This window comes from Bubalus kerabau, chromosome 8 (genome assembly GCF_029407905.1).
Source record: "Bubalus kerabau isolate K-KA32 ecotype Philippines breed swamp buffalo chromosome 8, PCC_UOA_SB_1v2, whole genome shotgun sequence".
Classification (NCBI taxonomy): domain Eukaryota; kingdom Metazoa; phylum Chordata; class Mammalia; order Artiodactyla; family Bovidae; genus Bubalus; species Bubalus kerabau.
Window position 1 is genome coordinate 11,562,190 of NC_073631.1, and position 23,278 is coordinate 11,585,467.

Consider the following 23,278-nt stretch of genomic DNA (forward strand, 5'->3'; position numbering starts at 1 on the left):
CACACACATATATGTCCCATGCCCATTGTTAGATAGCTTCCTAAGAACAAACCTGAGATGGACAAAGGATTCAGGAACCCAACTTGTGTGGGACCCTATCCTCTTTTGTATGACAAGATGTATTCCTGTTTAAAAAAAAAAAAGAAAGAAAACCTGCAAATAAATGAAAAGGGGGGAATTAATGTAATTCTTTTCCACCTTAGGAAGAGCCTTGTGGCCTCTGACTCACTAGCAAAAGGCAACAACTCAAAGAGACACAGGAAAATACAACCAGCTCTTCAAAAAACCATAAAATAGCAATTACCATATTTTAGCATAAGTTTCTACACAGAATTATCTCACAGTTATAATTAGGTTGCTAATGCCACACAGAATTGGACGATACACTAATTTGGTATACCCTTTATCTAATCTGATAGAAATGTAACATTTAGAGGGCTTGACTTTTTTTCACAAGCAATTAAAAAGGACTTCTTCAGCTTAACTTTAATATCACATTTTACAAAATTGTGTTGCACTTTATAATGTGTGTGTGTGTAGTGGATAAGACAGAGATAAAAAAAAATAGGGGAATTCCAACCCAGTTATAGGCACAAGCCATACCCTTTAGTCTCTGATTTATTTCCACCATATAAGATTCTTTTCTTTCTTGCTTGCCTTTTTAAAATCTTTTTTCTTTTTTGCCTTTGGTAAATTAAAACTGTATTTTCTTCTCTAGGACAATTCTCCATTCCAGTCATAGTAAATACCAATTTCATTTCCATCCCATTATTTTTCTAATTAAGCATTTGTCATGCAAAAGGAGATCTGAGGTGCCTGCACTTTTCATTATGCAAAAAATTCAGTTATGATAATAGCTTTGGGATGGCATCTTGAAGGTGTTATGGGAAAAAATCAGGAGAGAAATGAAATAAAATAAACTGTATTTTACTTTCGGCTTTCACCTATTTATTTTTTGCCACAATTGTGAATATTGACAATGTCCCTATGTTAGGATGGACACAAAATTAGCATCCTTTAATAAGGAGAATTCTATTAAATCTTCATCTAAACATTTTAGAGTTTGAAAATGTCACCCTGCCTCTCATTTTTTTCTCTTCTGTTCACACTTAGCAAAACCTATAACTTCTACACTTGATGAAATGTGCTTCTGACTCAAATTGTTTCAGAACAAAGTAAGAATGTGCCAGGAGGACCATCTGATATTTCTTGGAAACTCTTTCTTCCTTCTTATGACAAATCCCAAGGGCCTAGGCTCTGTCAAAGGAGAATTTATTTTCTAAACCCTTTGAACACAGAGCTTTTCCATGTTCTGTGGCCAGATATTTTTCCCAGACAAACATTAACCACTGCATCTTATAGCTATATTTATATCCACACGTACACTACATATCCATATGCATATATTCTGCATTCTATATTTCTATATGTATATTTTAATCTATTGATTTATAAAATCTAAGGTTTTTATTTTTTCAGTTATTTCCATAGTTTGCACAGAATTAGCTGGGCAATTCATTGGAGAAGGAAATGGCAACCCACTCCAGTGTTCTTGCCTGGAGAATCCCAGGGATGGGGGAGCCTGGTGGGCTGCCGTCTATGGGGTCGCACAGAGTTGGACACGAGTGAAGTGACTTAGCAGCTGGGCAATTAGATTTTTTAAAAGTGGGACTGTTTCTTCTCAATGTCTCAAAATGTAGACCAACTTTCTGGTTTGGGGAGGAATGAATGTATTGTCTGAAATTGCCGTCTCCTGAAAGACACTGTGTAGTGTGTGTGTGTGTGTGTGTGTGTGTGTGTGTGATGAGATAGTGCTGTTGGTTGACCTCACTGTGATCCCATGTGCTCAGTATTTTCAAAGATGCTTCGTGGTGGTTCCTCCCAGACCCTGTCTGTTCGCTGTCATCCCCAAACTCTGATCTCGGGTGGCCTCGGCCTGCAAGAGCTTGGAGCAGGGCTTGGGATCCCAGCTGGAGACTGGGCTGGGTTGTGGTGGCGAGAGCACCCTTTGGCTTTGCAGAAGAGAATCCCCACAAAGATGGCAAGGAGTGAAACAAAGTACACATTCAGAGGAAAAGAGTACAGAATGTGTAGAATGGCACAGGGGTGGCCTCAGAGGGAGAGTCCCTAAGTTGTGCCCTTGTGGCAGTTTGAGTTACTCTTATGGGGTATTTCTTCCAGGTTTGCTTTGGCCAATCATTTGATTTGCCTGGCTTGCGCTCCATAACTGGTAAATATCTCAGGATCCTCCCATGTGTGCACACGGATCTCTTAGCCAAGACAGATTTTACCGAAAAGGCATCTGGGTCGAGCATCCCTTGATATAGCTTTCCTCTGGCCTCTAAGAAGCCTTTTCTGCATATGTGTGGTTAACAGAGATCTCCTGACTTCAGGAATAAGAAATAATGTGGTTCTGGCAGGGCCTAGCCTCCTCCCTCGGAGAAGACAATGGCACCCCACTCCAGTACTCTTGCCTGGAAAATCCCATGGATGGAGGGGCCTGCAGGGCTGCAGTCCATGGGGTCGCTGAGGGTCGGACACGACTGAGTGATTTCACTTTCACTTTTCACTTTCATGCATTGGAGAAGGAAATGGCAACCCACTCCAGTATTCTTGCCTGGAGAATCTCAGGGACTGGGGAGCCTGGTGGGCTGCCGTCTATGGGGTCGCACAGAGTCGGACACGACTGAAATGACTTAGCAGCCTCCGCCCTAATTGTCTATTCTTGTCTTGGAGTTTTTGTCAATAGAGAATGAATCTCCAATTGCTTTACCCCCGGGGGGCATTGGAGGTGGGTGGGAGGGCATCTGCCTTCTGCCTCAGTTCCACCAGTTGCTCTGCGTTTTGGCTGCTGAAGGCTCACAGGGAAAGTTGTCCTGGGCTAAAAGAGCAGCCGCCTCACTCAGGAAGTTGGTTGGGGGAGGCCGCAACCAGTGACTGATTGGGAAGGCTTACACACGGCTCACCTAGGCGGCGGCCCAGGAAGGAACAGTTCTGTGGGTGGTTAAGGTCCACAGCCCTCCCCTCCCCAACGCTGCGGACACCGGTGGGCTTTTTCTGACACCACATCTGCTCCCTGCCTCTCCTGCTTCACCCCTTCCCTCACAGAATTTTTCCTGAAGGACACTTGCTCAAGATCATGGCACCCAAGTCCCTGTCTTCAACTCTGTTTCTGGAAATTTTCTTTCGATTTTAGACATTTAATGTCCTGGTCAATAAAATGTGGATAATAACCCCTGCTTTGTCTATCTCTCAAAGTTGGGGTACAAATGGTGTGGAAAAATTTTGTCAACAGTCAAAGCAGTAAAAATATTTTGCAGGCAGCACGATATATTATTTGTTTAAATATTGAACCTTCAGTGGGACTTCCCTGGTGGTCCAGTGGTTGAGACTCCACTTTCCAAGGCAGGGGGGTGTGGGTTTGATCCTTGGTCAAGGAGCTAACATCCCACTTGCCTCACAGCCAAAAAAAGTTTTTTACTTTGCATAAAACAGAAGCGGTATTGTAAGTAATTCAGTAAAGACTTTAAAAAGGTGGTCCATATTAAAAACATATATATTTAACCTTTGGTTTAATGAGAGTAAGGTTGATTTCTCCCAACTTGGGTTTTTTCACACTTCAGGCTGATGTCCACCGTTCTGGCTTTACCACACCCTGTTGAGGGCGGATGTGTTAAGAGCTGCTGATCGGTGCGCACTTCCCTCTGAACCGGGGCTTTCTAAGGCAGGTGAGGGAGAGACAGGAACCCAGCAAGTGGCTGTGTTGACTGGAGAGCACACAGTCCCTGCTAAAGGCCAACTAAGCAGGAACCCTAAAGAGCCTGCCTGCGAATGCGTGAGATGCAAGAGACGTGAGTTCGATTCCCATGGTGGGCAAATCCCCTAGAGAAGGCACTGACCACCTACCCTGGTATTCTTGCCTGGAGAATCCCATGGACAGAAGAGCCTGGCGGGCTACAGTCCACAGGGGTCACATTACTGAAGCGACTTAGCACACAAGCAAAGTCAGACACCAGATTTATATGTAAAACCTCCAGCTTCTTAAATACTAATCACACATTTAAAAAAAAAAACTTTGTGTGGGCACTCGGTTGCTCACTCGTGTCCAACTCTTTGCGACCCCATGGACTGTAGCCCACCAGGCTTCTCTGCCCATGGGATGTCCTAGGAGTGGGTTGCCATTATGGAGAAGATCTTCTCCATAAGATCTTCCCGATCCAGGGATCAAACCCAAGTCTCCTGGGTTTCCTGCACTGGTAGGTGGATTCCTTACCACTGTGCCACCTGAGAAAAAACTTTAACACTCCACTGTTCAACCAGAACATAACTGGAGGCCCAACTGGGCTAGCAGTGTGTTAGCTGTGTCCAGATTTCAGTGCCTGAAGTAACAGAGCAGGTGATGCCCGGTGAGGTCTCAGCTCCAGCTCAGCACCCAGCACCTGATCCATGAACAATCTTGGGTGCACAGGATCACCATTAGCAGCGCTGGCTTCCAAGGAGTTAAAAGAATGACCGCTAGTTTTAGTGAATAGTTTTCTACTTTGTAAAAACCACTTAGCATATGATTCTTTTCCCTAAACAGTATTACAACATGTGCAGATTTTTATTCACTTGCCAGCTTGCTCTTGCACAACTTTTCAAGGACACTTAGTCTGTTTCCTTGTCTATGAAACAGAAATAATTATGCCTGTTCTGAAAATAAGCAAAAGGCATGTAAAAGGACTTTGCAGACAGTGGTGATCAATCCAGCTGTAAAAAATCACTGCTCCCTAGATTCTGCCCTGGGATCTAAATCCCACACTCAGAAATCTGAAACAAACAGAGGCTCTCTCTTATCTTTCTTCCAAGGTGATGCTTCCTTCGGTCATGATTTTTGCTGTAAAAACTGCATTATTATTTTCTACTACTGTTAATTACTTTCTACTACTATTAATTACTATTAATCTTTTCCTTTAAATTCAATATTTTTTTTTACTTACTGCCAACTATCTTCTTCAATTACCAACTTTATTCTTGCCTAAGCAACAATATCCATGAATACACAGGTTTTATGTCCTAGTATTTAATTTTTCACACACACATATAAATGTATATGTACATGTCTATATACACTTCTATATGTGTTTGCTGTAAATACATATGGGCTTCCCTGGCAGATCAGTGGTAAAGAATCCACCTGCCAATGCAGGAGATGTGGGTTCAATCCCTGGGTTGGGAAGATCCCCTGGAGAAGGAAATGGCAACCCAGTCCAGTATGCTTGCCTGGGAAATCCCATGGACAGAGGAGCCTGGCAGGCTACAGTCCATGAGGGTCGCAAGAGTCAGACACGACTTAGTGACCAAACAACAACATTCATCTGTATATTACCTGAGTGAGTGAGTGAAGTCGCTCAGTCGTGTCCGACTCTTTGTGACCCCGTGGACTGTAGCCCACCAGGCTCCTCCGTCCATGGGATTCTCCAGGCAAGAGTACTGGAGTGGGGTGCCATCGCCTTCTCCAGGGGATCTTCCCAACCCAGGGATCGAACCCAGGTCTCCCACATTTCAGGCAGACGCTTTAACCTCTGAACCACCAGGGAAGCCCAATTACCTGAAAGGTGTTTATCATCTTGCTTAAAACCAACTACATGTTTGCCATTTTGGAATACTCTATCTTTTCAGGGATAGTAATATTTTACAGAAAAATTTTTTGTCTCTATCAGTTCATTAACTTACTCATTGAGTATTTGTCACCTACGGTCTATCCCGTGTAAACCTGGAACAGGCAGGAGAAGACGAACATCACTGGTTTCACAAAACTTTAAACAGCTCTAAAAAGCTTTGTAAGCCCATGCGGCTAATGAATGTTGATAGGAAAATTCACAACCCAAATCTTCCCGTTCCAGATTCCTGTGGACTTGGGAGCTCTCAGGGATCACAGAAGCTAACCTGAGAGAGAGAGAGAGAGAATGGCTAAACCTCTGCCCCAGGGGAATCCTGGGGGCGCAGCTAGTGAGTTTGAACCCAGCACAAAGCCATGGTACCTTCTGAACAACTTTCACACAGGAAGCTGTCTGGGGCCATGTTCCTAACCCTCCAACCACCCAACACTATAATTTCTACGATTGGCTTTAGTCATTTAATAAGATAATGGCATTCAAACCAGTCACCATTAGAATACCAAATGATGTTAATAATTACAATCTGCGTTTAGGTGGCACCTCTCCAGGCAAGCACTAAGAGTTCTACAAGCATTATCTCATTTTCATCTTCATGACACCCTTGTGAAGCAAGCCTTTTTTATAGCATGACTAGAGAGAGCAGCGGAGGCACGAAGAGGTGAAACACATCCCCCAATCTGAGAGCGCATGTGTGATCACACTTCTCAAACTTGGTTTGATGTTGTCTTGAGAAAATCTCTGTAGTTGTGTTCACGTAAGAGTTTCACACTAAATGCAAGGGATGTCTCTGAAAATATTTACATTTAGGTCTGTAAAGGCATGGGCTCTTTAAACTCTGTATTCAGTGTATTGAATTAGCAAACAAACAGAGTCTAAGTGGAGTTCAACATACTGAATACTATCTTGCCAGATAACTTATTTAATAAGTCATTATGTAGCACTTGCATGTACCTGATACTGTTTCAAGTGTATTATAATTAATAACTCCTTGACTCCTCATAATGACTCCGTGAAGGAGATGCCGGCATGTTCTTCATTGAACAGGGGAGAAAATCAGAAAGTTAGACAACTTGTCTAAGGTCCCAGAGCTGGTAAGCAACAGAGCTGAGAGAAACACTGCTATATTTAAAATGGATGACCAAAAAGGATCTAACATATAGATCCTTGCAGCAGCTTGGATGGGAGGGGAGTTTGCGGGAGAAACGATACATGTACATACACGGTTGAGTCCCTTCAGCTGTTCACCTGAAACCGTCACACCATTGTTAATCAGCTGTACCCCAATACAGAGTAAATTTTTTTTTTAATACACACAGTTTGGTCCCTGAGTTCCCATCTTTAAACCAGAACATTCTGTAACTATCAAGCTTGTAATAGTTATTTGAAAATATACTGTTTCTCTCTTTTTCATGCCGGTCAAAGGTTTTTGTCCCCCCAACCCTGACCCCCACCCGCTAGGTCGGTGGTTATCCACTCCAGCCTATTCCAGGCAGAATCTCCCTATGTGGCAAGTCATCCTGCCCGCATCCTCACTGTGCTTGAACTCCAGGTGTATAACTTGCTGGTACATCGGCTGAGAGCCTAGCAAACAGGGTTTCAGAAGCTCAGCAAGTCACAATCCATTCCATACAGAGTCCACAAGGCATTGCCCTCAAATACTAAGAATTCCTTTTCTTCATTTGTGCTTTGGGGAAGGAAGAGTAAAATTCTCCCCCTAGTTCTGTCCCAGGACTGGGATGAGTTTTAACAGTAAGCAGAGATATTTTTCACAAGTGACTTATGCAATATACATTATGCTTGGAGACTGCTTTCAACGTGTTCTATGTATTCACAAGCTCATTTGATCCTTACACAACAGCCGGTGAGATAATGGGGAAGCTTCTTTCATAACCACCATTTTACAGATGAGAAAACTGAGGCTCAGTGTCATTAAATAAACTTGTCCAAAGTCACCCAGCTAATGAGCCACCGGAGCAGAATACATCCAGTGTCATGTGTTAATAAAGCCTATAAATTACCTCATCACATATTAAGCTTAATCACTTCTAAGATCAGACACTTAAATAAAATTCAGAGTGATTCCTCCTCAAGGGTGCAGACAGGACAGTTGAGAATACTTAATGATTTCCAGGTTCAGCTCTCTTCTCCTTTTTGAAAGAACGTGAAACAGACTTTCCAGGGTCATTAAAAGGAGAAGAGCTTCACCACATGGCCCAGCAATCCCACTCCTGGGCATATACCCAGAAAAAAACTGTAATTCAAAAACATACACGGGGACTTCCTTTGTGGTCCAATGGGTAAGAATTCAGGTTCAATCCCTGGTCCAGGAAAATTCCACATGCCTCGGGGCAACTAAGCCTGTGCAGCACGACTACCGCGCCCATGCTCTAGAGACCATGAGCTGAAGCTGTTGAGCCCACATGCCGCAGTTGCTGAAGCCCAGCAAGTCTACAGCCTGTGCTCTACAGGAGAAGCCACCACAATGAGAAGCCCACACACGGCAACAAGAGAGCAGACCCTGCTCCCCACAGCCCGAGAAAGCCCAGGCTTGCAAAGACCCAGTGCATCCAAAAATAAATAAGTAACATCTTAAAAAACCCTAACAGTGTCCATTTAAAAAGACACATGCATCCCAATGTATATTGCAGCACTATTTCCAATAGCCAGGATGTGGAAGCAGTCTAAATGTCCATCAACAGAGGACTAGATATGGCACTAGTCCTCTGGATGGTTACTCGGCCATATAAAGGAACAGACTGCGCCCTTTGCAGCAACGTGGATGGACCTAAAGACTGTCACACAGACTGAAAAGTGAAATGAAGTCGCCCAGTCGTGTGCGACTCCTAGCGACCCCATGGGCTGTAGCCGACTAGGCTCCTCTGTCCATGGAATTTTCCAGGCAAGAGTACTGGAGTGGGTTGCCATTTCCTTCTCCAACAGACTGAATGAAGTAAGTCAGAAAGAGAAAAACAAATATTGTATAATATCATTTATATGTAGAATCTAGAAAAACAGTAGAAATGAACTTATTTGCAAAGCAGAAGTAAAGACACAGCAATCAAGAACCAACTTATGGATACCAAGTGGGGAGAGACAGATGGGATGAATTAGGAGATTGGGATTGATAAATATATATGTTGATATTATGCAAAAAATAGATAACTGATGAGAACCGACTGTATGGCACAGGGAACTCTACTCAGTGCTCTGTGGTGACCTAAATGGGAAGGAAATCCAAAAAGAGGGGGTATATGTATATATACAGCTGACTCACCTTGCTGTATGGCAGAAACTAAGCCAACATTGTAAAGCAGCTATACTCCAATAAAAATTTTAAAAGTGGCCTTGTGGCCACTTCCCCCACATGGGTATGTGGTACTCATACCTGCTGACTCATTCAAATGCCCACTGCCTGAATGAAAGGAATTCCTAGGTCTCCAGAAGAGCCATCTGTTCCGAACATGTCCCTCCTCCCTTGCTTGTAGACACTGTGTCCTGAGAATTAGCTGCACTAAATAAGGAAGGAAAAGGCAGTTCATTCAGATGAGTTATGTATGAGTTATATACGTGCCAGGCATTGGGCCCTTGGAGGCCCAATCTGCCAACTTTTACTTTCTCTATACAATGCTGACTTTTCTTTTTCAACTGCTAGAACAATGGCAGTGAATCATCACTTGTGATTTAAGATTTTTTATACTGACTCTGCCTATTTATTATTATTTACTTATTATTGATATTCTTCAAAATAGGCTATTGCTGAAACCACTGGCTGCCCTCCTCCTCTGCCTATGATCTTACTGCCAACTGAGTGGGATCCCACCATCTGATGACATGAGCTTCTTCAGCTTTTCTCCCTGTCTCAGGATTTCCTAGATTTTCTCCCATAGTCAGTCTCACTTTCATGGGAAGAGGTGGCCTCCTCCCTTCCAAGGCTAAATCAACCCCTTTTTCTGCTAGAACCCCCTCCCTGTCACCACTTCTTTGAGGGCTTCCCTGGTGATTCAGAGGTAAAGAATCTGCCTGCAATGCAGGAGACCTGGGTTTGATCCCTGGGTCAGGAAGATCCCCTGGAGGAGGAAATGGCAATCCACTCCAGTATTCTTGTCTGGAGAATCCCAAGGACAGGAGAGCCTGGCGGTCCACAGGGTCGCACAGAGTCGGACACGACTGAAGCGACTTAGCAGCAGCAGTACCACCACTTCTTTGAGAATTTCTCTCAATCAGTGACAAATGTCTCTCCCTTCACTCCCATCCCACGGCGTGCCTCAGCCTTTCTCTCTTACCTGGAATACGTCCCTTTATCCACCAAGAAATTTAAGTCTTTTCAATGGCACCATCTCTTTGCTGGCTTCTATGACATTGTAAGTCATAAAAAAAAAATCCAGTGCCTCCCGAAGAAATGGAAAAGAAATCCACATGGAACCTCTTCAGTGGCTATTGCTATGTAACAGACTATCCCAAAGCTGAATGGCTTAAAACACGACAATTTATGATGTCTTATGTCTGTGGATTGACGGGGCTCAGCTAGGCAGTTCTTTGGTTCACAGGGGTATAACCAAGATCAGTTAGGAGCTGCACTCAGCTAGGAGTATGGCTTCAGGAACCTCAGCCTCTGGGACCTGTCTGTTCCCTCTCACCCTCTAGTCCTGGACTCCTCGACAGCATGGCGGCTGGCTTCCAAGAGGACAAATCAGGAACTGCCTGCCTTCTGAAGGTCTAGACCAGCCATTATCATAGCATTGCTTCCTCTTCATAGCATTACTGGTCAAAGCAAATCTCACGGTCAACCCAGGTTCAAGGAGAGGGGAAATAGATTCCATCTCTCAATGAGGGGAAGGGCAAGGAATCTGTAGTCAGCTTGAATCCAGCATAGATGTCCATGTTTTATCAGTTCAAATCACCTCAGTAATCACACTAGCTATTTGGTATTATTCCCTGAAGTTTTAATAAATCTGAGTTAGATCATCTTATGTAACTCATAGTATTACTACTTCTCCAAAAGAACAAAATAGCTCAATTTCTGGACTTAGGTTAGTAAGAAAGTAATTTTTATAGACTCTTAAAATTCAAGACCTGCTTGAAGAACTATTTAAAATTCAGCTAGAATTTATATAGGTCTGTTTTATAGATACAAAGATCAGATACCATATCTATAAAATCTAGAGAAAGTAGGTGAAGTGAATTTTAATCAACCTTTTTTTTGTTTTGTTTTCCCGAAAGAAAAGCCAATATATTTCTGTAAAGAAGGTGAATATTTCTGAAAGACAAGAACAGCCATAAATCAGAGGTGTCAGCTAGCTCTACTGCTGAGCAGTAGGGGAAGAGCTTGCTGTAGCCGTAGGCGCCCTTCCCAGGAATTCAGCAGTGTCCTTACTGGCCACTAGGTGTCCCGTTGGTTTCCTCCAGCGGGTGGGGGCGGGGGTTGCTGATGGAAGGGATGTGAGGATGGACATAAGACCACCAGTCCATTAGTCAAGATATGCTGTTGGCTATAATTGGACTTTCCAGGTGCTGCTAGTGGTATAGAACCTACCTGCCAACGCAGGAGACAAAAGAGACATGGGTGGCGTTCGATTCGAAATAAAGTGCACAATCAATGCTACGTGTTGAATCATCCCGAAACCACACCTCCCTCCTGGTCCTTGGAAAAACTGCCTTCCACAAAACTGGTCCCTGGTGCCACAATGGTTGCAGACCGCTTCTGGGTGACGGGATTATATCTCTCATCCACAGAGAAATCTTTGAGCCCACCTGCTTCCCAAAATTAGGTCAGATGCCAATTAGGACCAATCCTACCTCTGTTGTATAAATAGTTTTGCCGAGGTTGCCTTACCCCTTCTCTGGGGTCTTAACCCATTATTCAGGGGTGGCCCCCAACAGTGTGTATACAGTGAGACCAGCTTCCCTGGTTCTGACCCATGAGGCAGACACTAACCTTAAGATGGACCATAGACATTTCCTTCTGAACTGAAAGATGTGGCGTTTTGATCACTAGTTACATTAGTGAAGCACATCAGAAGGAAGATCTATAAATTTTTGCCAAAGAGGGAGAGCTAATTTGCCTCTTGTGCTTGTGTATCTCTTCCTCGTATTCTGTTAGACACCTGTATGACTTTCTCATGGATTCTGTTCTTTCCTGAAATGCTCCAGAATTTTCTACAACTCAAAGACTTAAAACAATTTATACTAACTGGAATGAACTCACTTATGCACGCATAATGACTAGCGTATTTGTTCTGCACCCTTTTCAGTGCTGGAATGATGGTTCTGTGGAAACAAGAAGATGCCTACCTTGCTTGGCACTGTGTCTTGAACACCAAGGGAAGTGGTTGACACACGATAAGTGGCCCATAAATATTTATTGAATGGATAAGTGGAAGCATAAGACTGATGCAGGACTTGCCTGGTGGTCCAGTGGTTAAGAATCCACCTGTCGATGTAGGGGACACAGGTTTGATCCCTGGTCTGGGAAGATCCCACATGCCATGGGGCAATTAAGTCTGCACGTCACAACTACTGAGTCCACACTCTAGATCCTGTGCTCTGCAAAAAGAGAAGCACCGCAGTGAGAAGCCCCGGGCACCGCGATGAAGACCCAGGGCAGCCAAAAATAATAAATAAGGACTTAAGACTAATGCAGCTCTCCAGGAAATGCCTGGGAGAGAATGAGGCTTCACAATGGCTGGGTGGGAGGACTAAGGGACCATTGTGGGTTTGGATGCCATGTTGGCAAGAAATGTTTTAAATGGAGACTCTTGGTCGAATTGCTCAGGTTTGGAAAAACATCCTGTATTATCTGATGACAGAAAGAGTCAAATACAAAGACCCTGTTTACCTTCGGAATGCCAAGACTAGCTGAAGCAGAGAGAGTGAAGTCACTCAGTCGTGTCCGACTCTTTGCAACCCCACGGACTATAGCCTACTAGGCTCCTCCGTCCATGGGATTCTCCAGGCAAGAGAGCTGAGGCTGAAGCTGAAGGAGCTATAGTCAAAAAGAAAATCTCTGTAACTTGGGTAGTGCAGGAGAGAAGGAGGGTAGCTCTGTGAAGCAGTGGACCCTGCAGGGCTGTGTGACTCCTCATAAACTGACGGGAGAGAGGGCAGCCCTGAAGCAGGAATAACGCCAGAAGTCTCTGGTGGTCAGGGTGAGGACAGAGCAGCCATGACAGCCATTTGCAGCAAGGAGAGTGAATGGGAGTGGATGGAAGTGAAAGGCTAGAGGAGATCCCATTTCCTGTCTTCTGTAGTTCCCTGGAAACAGCGCAGGGAGGGTATACATTCAGTATCCATATTAGCTCTAAAGCCACAGAACTCTGGGGTCGCTCACTACACCTTGGTGTTTCCAGGCCGGTGTCATGGATAGAGGAGCCTGGCAGGCCACAGTCCATGGGGTTGCAAAGAGTCAGGCCCACGCATACACAGGGCTCTCTATCTAAGTTACAGGCTGAAAGATTCTAGTAAGAAGCAGGGTTTAATTCACCACAGAGGTGTGTCTCTGCAATTTTACATTTTTTTGGAGGACGTGAACCTGCTAGCTCACTTGTCTGATGTGTGGATATTGAGTTCAAAAAATGAGAGCTTTGTGTCTCTGTGTTATGGCTACCTACTTTCTAACTACCCTGAAAGATGAAACAACTTTATATCAGAATATGTCTTCATAACAGCCGAATTCTGAATGGAAAACTATCTCTGAATTTTGGAATGATATCCAACTAAGAGTCCAAGAGGAAAATCTGATTTCCCAGCAGTCACAATCCAGGGGCCTTCAAGCCCTGTGAGTCACCTTATCCTTCTTGGGGTAGGTTCCAGCTCTACCAGTTAAATGTGTCCAATCTTGCCAAGAAAATACTCTGCCAATGTACAGGTGTCTTTGGAGAGCTGAGATATTTTGTTCAATTGCGATGGGTCTGAGACTACCACTTCTGTCTTAGTAACAGTTGTATGCAAAATGCTTCTTAATATTTGTTGAGGGCTGTCAACTACAAATTGGCACTTGCCATCTAGCTCTACAAGGATTAAATCATATGCTCCTGCAGCTACTGAACCTTAATACCCCTTGAAAGGAGTTGAGGGTGGAGAGCAGAAATGAGCCACTCGGTGCTGGGGGAAAAACTGGCAGCACGGGTCTTCAGATATCTTCAGGAGCCACTTTTATGAGCCCAATTACTGTATCTCCCCTTATCAAGAAAAGCACTAAAATTTCATGGTGATGACTGTTCCTTGTGACTAGCAAAGTTTCATGAGACTAGTAGAAACCTTCTGGGAAAATATGTGCTTGATTGCATATATTTCCTCTTCACCAAAATCACATTTATACTGACCTTTCCCAGTTGGCTCTTTGAAACAGTGTCTTAGAGCTATCTGAGGTGCTGTCTCCCAGGCTTGCAGTCCACATTTTGCCCCCAATAAAACTTAGCATTTTCAACTCATGCTGTGCAAAGTTTTTAAGTTGGCAGGTCCATAACTTTAATTTTTTTGTTTAACAATTCTTGAAAAACTTTGCTCTAAGGCGCTAAGGAGGAAGGCTAGAGCCCAGTGATGAAGCGCCTCCAGTCTATAGTCAGATAACCCTGCTTCAACCTTTGTTCTCCTGTTCAGTGGGGTGTGGCCAGTTCCTTACCCTCCCTAAGCCTCATTGTCTCCTCTGTGAAAGGGAGATAACAAGAGGACATCCCTCAAAGAATGAATGTGAGAATTAATTTGCACGTAGTAAGCACTCAGCAAATGTTATTACTCTAGCTATCTTTGTTGTTTTTGTTCCGTTGCTAAGTTGTGACTGACTCTTTGTGACCCCGTGGACTGTAGCACACCAGTCTCCTTGTCCTCTGCTATCTTCCAGAGTTTTCTCAGATTCATGTCCATTGAGTCAGTGATGCTATATAACCATCTCATCCTCTGTTGCCCCCTTCTCCTCTTGCCCTCAATCTTGCCCAGTATCAGGGTCTTTCCCAACGAGTCGGCTCTTACATCTGGTGGCCAAGTATTGGAGCTTCAGCAGCAGTCCTTCCAATGAAGGACTGTATGAAAATGGCTATCGTTGCTGCTGCTGCTGCTAAGTCGCTTCAGTCGTGTCCGACTCTGTGTGACCCCATAGACGGCAGCCCACCAGGCTCCGCCATCCCTGGGATTCTCCAGGCAAGAACACTGGAGTGGGTTGCCATTTCCTTCTCCAATAATATAAAATAAAATTATTTTATAAATTCAGATTTCTTAGCATGGCAGTTTTTTAAAATGATTATAAATCCTTTGACACTGCTCCCATGGAAGTGGAGTCCAGGTCTCTTCCCCTTGAATCTGACCAGGCTTGTGACTACTTTGACTCTAGAATACATTGGCAGTGACCCCATGTGGCTTCCAAAGCTTGGTCATGAAAGAACATGCAGCTTCTGCCTGGCTAGCTGGGCCCCTGAGCTGCCCCGTGCAGTCTGATGACCCCAAGGCTTCCATGATGCTGGAGAGGCCACAGGCCATCACTCTGACTGACGGTCCCATCAGAGTCTGGCATCCCTCCCCAGGGGCCAAGCATTCTGAAAGTGGATCCTTCAGCTCCAACTGTTCCAGCCCTCAACCACCTGAGTCCCCTCTAGCTGCTAGAGTCCTCCCAGCTGAGTTCCCAGACCTTGAAGACATACAGACAAATCATTCTGTCTGTCCTTGTCCAAATTTCTACTCCACGAATCATAAACATAATAAAATGACTATTATTTCATGCCACTAAATCTGGGGTGGTTTGCTATACAGCAATAGGTATATGGAAACATTCAGAAAATAATAGATTTGAAGGGAAACAATGGGGCAAAAGAGGAAATTAACCATATCAAAATCATCAGATCCTGGATGTCCATCAACAGATGAGTAGATAAAGAAACTGTGGTACATATACACAATGGAATACTACTCAGCCATAAAAAGGAACACGTTTCAGTCAATGCTAATGAGGTGGATAAACCAAGAGCCTATTATGGAGTTAAGTAAATCAGAAAGAGAAAAACAAATATCATATATTAATGCATCTATATGGAATCTAGAAAGATGGTACTAATGAACCTGTTTGCATGGCAGCAGTGGAGACCCAGACATAGAGAATGGACTTATGGACCTGGGGCAGGAGAAGGAGAGGGTGGGACAAACGGAGAGAGTAGCAGGAAACATATACACTACCATGTGTAAAATAGACAGCCAGGGGGGATTTTCTGTATGACTCAGTGAACTCAAATCAGGGCTCTGTGACAGCCCAGAGGGGTGGGATGGGGAGGGAGGTGGGAGGGAATTTCAAGAGTGAGGGAACATATATATACTATGGCTGATTCATGTGGATGTACGGCAGGAACCAACACAATATTGTAAAGCAATTATCCTCCAAATGAAAATAAATAAATTTTAAAAAATCATCAGATCCAACCTTGATCTGTGGGCATAATTTTCAAATATCACGTGTTTTTTAGTGGACCATTTTTAAAGTCTTTATTGAGTTTGTTACAATATTGTTTCTGTTTTATGTTTTGGTTTTTGGGCCATGAGGTATGTGGGAACTTAACTCCCTGACCAGGGATCAAACCTACACCCCCTGCCTTGGAAGGTAAGCCTTAACCACTGGACTACCAGGGAAATCCCTCTATCAGATTTTACTGATGGCAAAATTTAATTTCTTCTTTCTAAGCAGAAAGTCTGTGTTCATCTGAAGAGCCTGCAGCAAACAGAATGCCATATGAACTTCACACACTGCAGGGCCCCAAAGGGAAGCTCACGAGCCCGTGCAGACAGGTACTCCTCTTACTTCTGTTCTTGAGAGAACTGAGAGGGCCTGAAAGCTGAAAAGCAAAGCTCTTGGTTTAAATGGACCCCAATTGCATTTCAACTTATCAGATCAATAATGCAGAGATTCCTAAAATCAATGTGCTGAGGCATTTTACCAAATGCAGTAGCCTATTGATTAATACCCTGACTTTTAAATATAAATGTGCATATTTCTTTGTTGTTGTCCAAATTACAGCATGCAAAAGCCAGGAAACTACATAATCTAATGGGTATTCATTAGATTATCATCCTAATTTTATAAATGAGAAAACCGAGGCTTGGGAAAGCAGGAAAACTCACCATGATAAAAGAAACGCAGGGGCCTTTTGTTGAGCACAAAGAATACCCCAGTGTCCAAGCTTTTCTTCTGATGCAAAATAAATGTAAGGATGGTGAGTATATCCCCTAAAGGTCTACCCATGGATCAGATCAGATCACAGGAAAGCTGCATTTTGAATCTATTTTTCTGACTCCTTATGGAACGCCTTCCCTCATCTAAAATTCACCGTTATTTCTTGGGTTTTATCATGGGTGGGCACGAGAAATGGCCATGTGACAGTCACCTGAAGTGTTTGATGTCCTTTACACTCAAACATCCAAATAACTGTCTGAGGGCTAGATTCTAGGCAGAATTTTGGATTTCCTAATGAGCTTTATTTATTTATTTTTTGAACTTTTAATTTTGTATTTAGATATAGCCAATTAACAATGCTGTGATAGTTTCAGAATGGCCGAAGGGACTCAGCCCTACATACACATGTATCCATTCTCTCCCAAACTCCCCTCCCATCCAGGCTGCCGTACAGTAGGTCCATGTTGGTTATCCATTTTAAATATATAGCAGCATGTATATGTCCATCCCAAATCCCCTAAATATTCCTCCCCCTTCCCACCACCCCTGGCAACCATAAGTTCATTCTCTAAACCTGTGAGTCTCTTTCTAATGAACTTTATTTAATTAGGTCATAGAAGCCGTGGAATCTTACCCGGTTTCCCTGGGTATGCTGCTGTGGTAATGCAAGTAGCAGCTGCGTTTGAATTTTGGTTCCCATGATGAAAGGCTAGGTGAGCAAGTCAACATCTAAAGCCTCCGTTTCTGCATCTGAATCGAGAGTCATCATCAATGCTACCTTCATCAGTGCTCTTGTAAAGATTAAGTCAAGTACTAAGACACGACAACTTTCATAAGAAAATAATGCTTCTTTCTCACTTCTTTTCATGTATTAGGATCTCTCTCACTTTAGATGTCTAAGAAACTACGAACAACCCAGTGCTTTGCTTTACTCTGTCCAAAGAAATGTTGGATCTAAATGAAAATGCCTGGTTGCTTGTTCCATTTTTTCTTAATCATAATTCCGAAGACGTTAATTTAAGAAGAAATTTTACTAATACTTTAGACACCATGGATTAATTTACATGTTATCTTCAGCCAGAGGATTTCAGGTTAAAGCAAGCAGCAAGTAAACATACAAACAAACAAAAAAACGAATTTGATAAGTCTATGGTTTTAAAAATATGTATAATATTATTTCCCAATCCCTTCCTTGACAAAAAATGTCAAGTCCTCCAGAAGGGAAAGCAGACATACTTGCTTACAGAAGTACAAGTTTTACTCGTTCTCTTAAAAAATTTTTTTCTGTACCAAAATGATTCCAAACTCGGCTCCCCACATCTTAGCAAATCAGAGAGGCCTCTTTAAAGAAACATAAGGTTTTAATTTACAAGGGATCATCTATATTTCTTTCCTAGGGCTGCACAGAAGGACTGCATTCTAAAACCAAGACAAATGCCTATATATTTTACAAAAGTTTTCCCAGATAGCGTACACCATCTCCAATGACAAAATGACAACAGAACTCAAAGCACAATCATGAGATAGCACTTTGCATTTTAAAGTGAGATTTAAATAATACATTTAGTAAAACCCCCTTTTATAGTTTAATCTTTGAATTATAAGAAAATTTGGGGTAACAACTACCTGATCTTGTTGATGATAATTCAATAATAGTGATTTTGTTTTCCTTTCATACTTTTATTTTTTTTAATGTGTTTTGTGAGATTTGTGCCTACGGAATCCATGATTCATACCTAGACCTAGTGAATATACCCATTTATATTAAATCTTTGAATCTTAACAATGTTTAAAATGTAAATTCTAACAAATTTTGGCCGACTCAGAAAAAACAAGTTAGTTTAGGATCTTAATACAAACTGGCTATAAGTGCCCTGTAAGATAAAAGTCAACATAGTGAAATGGACTGTCTCCTTCAGTAAGTTGCCTTAGGGAAAGCAATATATATTTTTAAAAGATAGACTTTTCAAAGAGAGTCTATAAATTGAGGTTCTGTGTATAAATGAATCCAAGAACCATCTCACCAGTGTCAAGAACAGATCTGAGTAAGAATGACGGAGAAAAAATAATAAAGAAAAGACATTTAGTTTTAGAATTCTTGCAACATTTTTTAGATGTTTTGGCAATTAAGAATTAGTTTATGTCATAATTCCTGGATTCAAGGAAATTCAAGAAGAGAGAGGTAGAAATCTATGCTGAAAGTTTACGCAGATCTCTGCAAAGACACTATAATAGGGCTCCTCGGGTGGCTCGGTGGAAAAGAATCCTTCTGCCAGCACAGGAGACACAGTTTGATCCCTGATCCAGGAAGATCCCACATGCCATGGAGCAGTTGAGCCCGTGCACCAAAAGTGTTGAGTCTGTGCTATAGACCCTGGGAGCTACAACTACTGAGCCACGTGCCACAAGTGCTGAAGCCTGCATGCCCTAAGCCCCTGCTCTGGGCGCAGCAAGAGAAGTCACCGAAATGAGAAGCCTGTGCACTGCAGCTAGACACTAGTCCCTGCTCGCTGCAGCTACTCTGAGAGAGTAAAGCCCACACAGCAACCAAGACCCCAGACGCCAAAAACGAATACATAAATAAAATTAATTTTATAAAGACAATATAATAGATTCTTAGATGATGCCTCAGAGTAGGGCAGGAATAGCATAGTCCAGTCTTTCTTTCTTTTTTTTTTTTTTCCAGCTTTCTTAATTACTACCTGCTCCTGAACCAATCAATTTCCCTTCACTAGGAATTCAAAGATAAGGTTCGGGAACTCAAAGCATAGTAAGCCAAGTTCTCACTTTATACTCCTAACATATGAAAGTGACACAGAGGTGCCAGTCCAACCTTACAGAGTTTAGTTTTAAAATACCTTAGATCTATCTAATCCAAGGTTTCTCATCCTGAATTATTCAGAGCATGATGTCAAGCTGTCATGTGTGTGTGTGTGTGTGTGTGTGTGTGTGTGTAATCCCCAAAGTGGGAAATACCAGGTAAGACTAGTTTTAAAAGGGTTCTTAACCTCAGGACTTCTCAAAGATTTCATTAGGCTAACATGGATCTCCAGTAAGGACATAGAGTATGGCCTTTTCCCAAACTTAGTTGAATTTTTTTTTTTTCCACAGAACATCTTTGGGGGATGATGTTGTATTTCACAGAAAAAAATTAGGAAATGCTGATACAACTCTTCAGTGAGTCCCAGCATTAATGCATCCAGATTCTGGTATAAAAGACTATGTTGAATATTGAGGAATCACCATGATCTGCACCCAGAAACCACATTTTCTTCTATAATTTTTAGAAGAGGACATGTTCACATAATGCTACCAATGGAAATTCATGGACTTTGGTTACACATAAGGCTTACTCTGGCACTTCTTGGCTATGGGAACTTGAACATTACTTAACTGCTTTGAGCCTTAGCTTCTTCATCTATTAACAGAAGATAATAATTACAACATACTTCAGAAAGTAGTAAAGTTTACGTGTTGTTGTTTTGTTGTTCAATCACTAAGTCACGTCTGACTCTTTGCCACTCCATGGATTACCAGGCTTCCCTGTCCTCCACTATCTCTCAGAGGAGTTTGCTCAAACTCATGTCCATTGAGTCGGTGATGCCATCCAACCGTCTCACCCTCTGTCACCCTCTTCTCCTCCTGCCCTCAATCCTTCCCAGCATCAGGGTCTTCTCTAAGGAGTTGGGTCTTCAGGTCAGGTGGCCAAAGTATTGGAGTTTCAGCTTCAGCATCAGTCCTTCCAATGAACACACAGGACTGATCTCCTTTAGGATGGACTGGTTGGATCTCCTTGCAGTCCAAGGGGCTCTCAAGAGTCTTCTCCAGCACCACAGTTCGAAAGCATCAATTCTTTGGCACTCAGCCTTCTTTATAGTCCAGCTTTTACATCCATACATTACTACTGGAAAAACCGTAACTTTGACTATATGGACATTTGTTAGGCTAAGTGATCTCTCTGTTTTTTAATATGCTGTCTAGGTCTGTCATAGCTTTCCTTTCAAGGAGCAAGCATCTTTTAATTTCATGGCTGCAGTCATTGTCTGTATTGATTTTGGGGGCAAGAAAACAAAATCTGTCACTGCTTCCACTTTTTCCCCTTCTATTTGCCATGAAGTGATGGGACCAGATGCCGTGATCTTAGTTTAAGTGTACATAGTGTATATTAAGAAAAGCAATGCCAAATACATATGGTAGGAGTTCAAAAATAAGAGCTTAACCTGTGTTGTAATCTCCAGTATTCAAGAAGACAAAGCAATCCTGCCACCCACAAGCCAGCAACAAACAACTCACCTAAAAGCTCAAGGTCTGCCTGATTGCACTTGGAGCAACTGGCGTGTCCATGTCCAACCAACTGTAATTGGCACTGGTAACTATCCATATTCAACCTGATATAAGCAGTCTGGAGAATCTTCTGAAGATTTGGGAAAGGGCTGATAAAACAAGATCTTTAATAGAAGAAAAGTTGACCCGTTCTGCAAGACATCCTGATAAGCATAAGGACCTTGGCGTTTCAGAAAGCCCTGTGTCCTGGGAGTCACCTCAAAGGCACCCGCCCCCTGGCCCATCACACACTGCATGTTCCTGTGGAACCTGGCACTAAGCCATTCCTAGATGACCTGCTTCCGGGTCTGGGTTTCCTGCATAGCAGAGCAGCTCTCTTGCTGCAATGTCCTGAAAAATCAGCCCTGGACACAAGGATTTGTTTTAGAAAAAAAAGAAAATTTGACTGAATCCGATGCTTGAAGAATCAGTATCAAGGAGGAAATGGGTTGTGTTTATAGTTTATACCTGATTGAAATATTTTTATCATCAAGTTCATAGTAGTTCATACTTAGTAATTTTTATCTGGATCTCAAACCCTTCCACTGTATATGAAAAAATAATATATTTTAGAGTCAAGATATGCTGTTCATATTTTCCCTCTAATGTTTTATTATTCACTGCCTTCACCTCCCCAAAAGACCTTCCATAACACTAACTGTTCTTGGTTAGAACCCTGAATTGTTTGTTTTTAAGAGTTTTTCCTCTGTATCATGTAGGTTTGATAAATGAAATAACATATTGGTATAAAAATAAATAGACAATCCAGGTTTTTAAAAAAAAAAAACTTTGGAAGATAAGTCTTGGGAAATGATTTCTTGTTTAGACAAGCCATTGAGAGAGAACGTCTACAGATGCATATGTTGACAGCAGACTTGTGAGCACAGTGAAGAGAGGGGGAGGGTGGGGCAAATGGAAAGAGAAGCGGGACATATACGCACTACCACCTACGAAACAGCTAATGGGAAGCAGCTGACAGCACAGGGAGCTCAGCTCCTCCCTCTGTGACAGCCCAGAGGGGTGGGGTGGCTGGGGCAGGGTGAGACGAGAGGGAGGGGATCTCTGTACACAGAGTCGATTCACTTCTTTGCATGGCAGAAACTAACACAACGTTGTAAAGAAATTATATGCCAATAAAAATGTTTAATAAAAAATGCAAAGAATGATAGCTACTCAAAAGAACATGCAGGTTAAGTCACTCAGTTATGTCTAACTCTTTGCGACCCTATGGACTGTAGCCCGCCAGGCTCCTCTGTCCATGGGATTCTCCAGGTAAGAATACTGGAGTGGGTTGCCATGCCCTCCTCCAGGGGATCTTCCGTAACCAGGGATCAAGCCCACGTCTCTTCTGACTCCTGCAGTGGCAGACAGGTTCTTTATCACTAGTGCCACCTGGAAAGCCCTAAAAGAACATTGAAAGTGTTAAAATAAGTGTCTAATGAAATTTAAGCCAAACAAGGCCATTTACCCTGTAGCTCTTCCTTTAACATCTCTGGTATTTTTAACTATAAACTAAAGAAGATTAACTAGTTCCTAGACAATATTTTTGGTTCCTTCCAGTTCCATGATTTGGAAAAAAAATGACTTTTTTTTTTTTTCTTTTTAACTCTTACTGCTCTTCCGAGCCTCCTCTCCAGTAAAGTCCCCTGTCCAGTGGAAGATAAAACAAGGTCAAGAATTTCAAAAGGAGAGGCCAGGACGAATGGAGGAAGTAGCATCAACATATGTGCTAGAACAGATAACTGGTGAGAAGTCGCTGTAGAGTACACGGAGCCCAGTCTGGTGCTCTGTGATGACCTAGAGGGACAGGATGGGCGGAGGGGAGGGAGGCTCGAGAGAGAGGGGTTATATGTATACTTACAGCTGATTCACGTTGCTGTACGGCAGAAACCAACAAAACATCGTAGAGCAATTTTCCTCCAATTAAAAACAAATAAAAGAATGTCAAAACAACAACTTTGGAAGCAGTACAGTGTGACCTACTGTGAAGAACAGAACTGCCTTCTGCCAAACTCCCTGTGCCCCACCCCCCTGGGGAGAAGAGGAAGCGCTTGGAGTGATGGTGGATGTTTAATGCATGTGATGATTCTTGGTAAGTAATACAGTAGAATAAACTCATTTTTCCCAAGCCCAGTCACCAAGAATG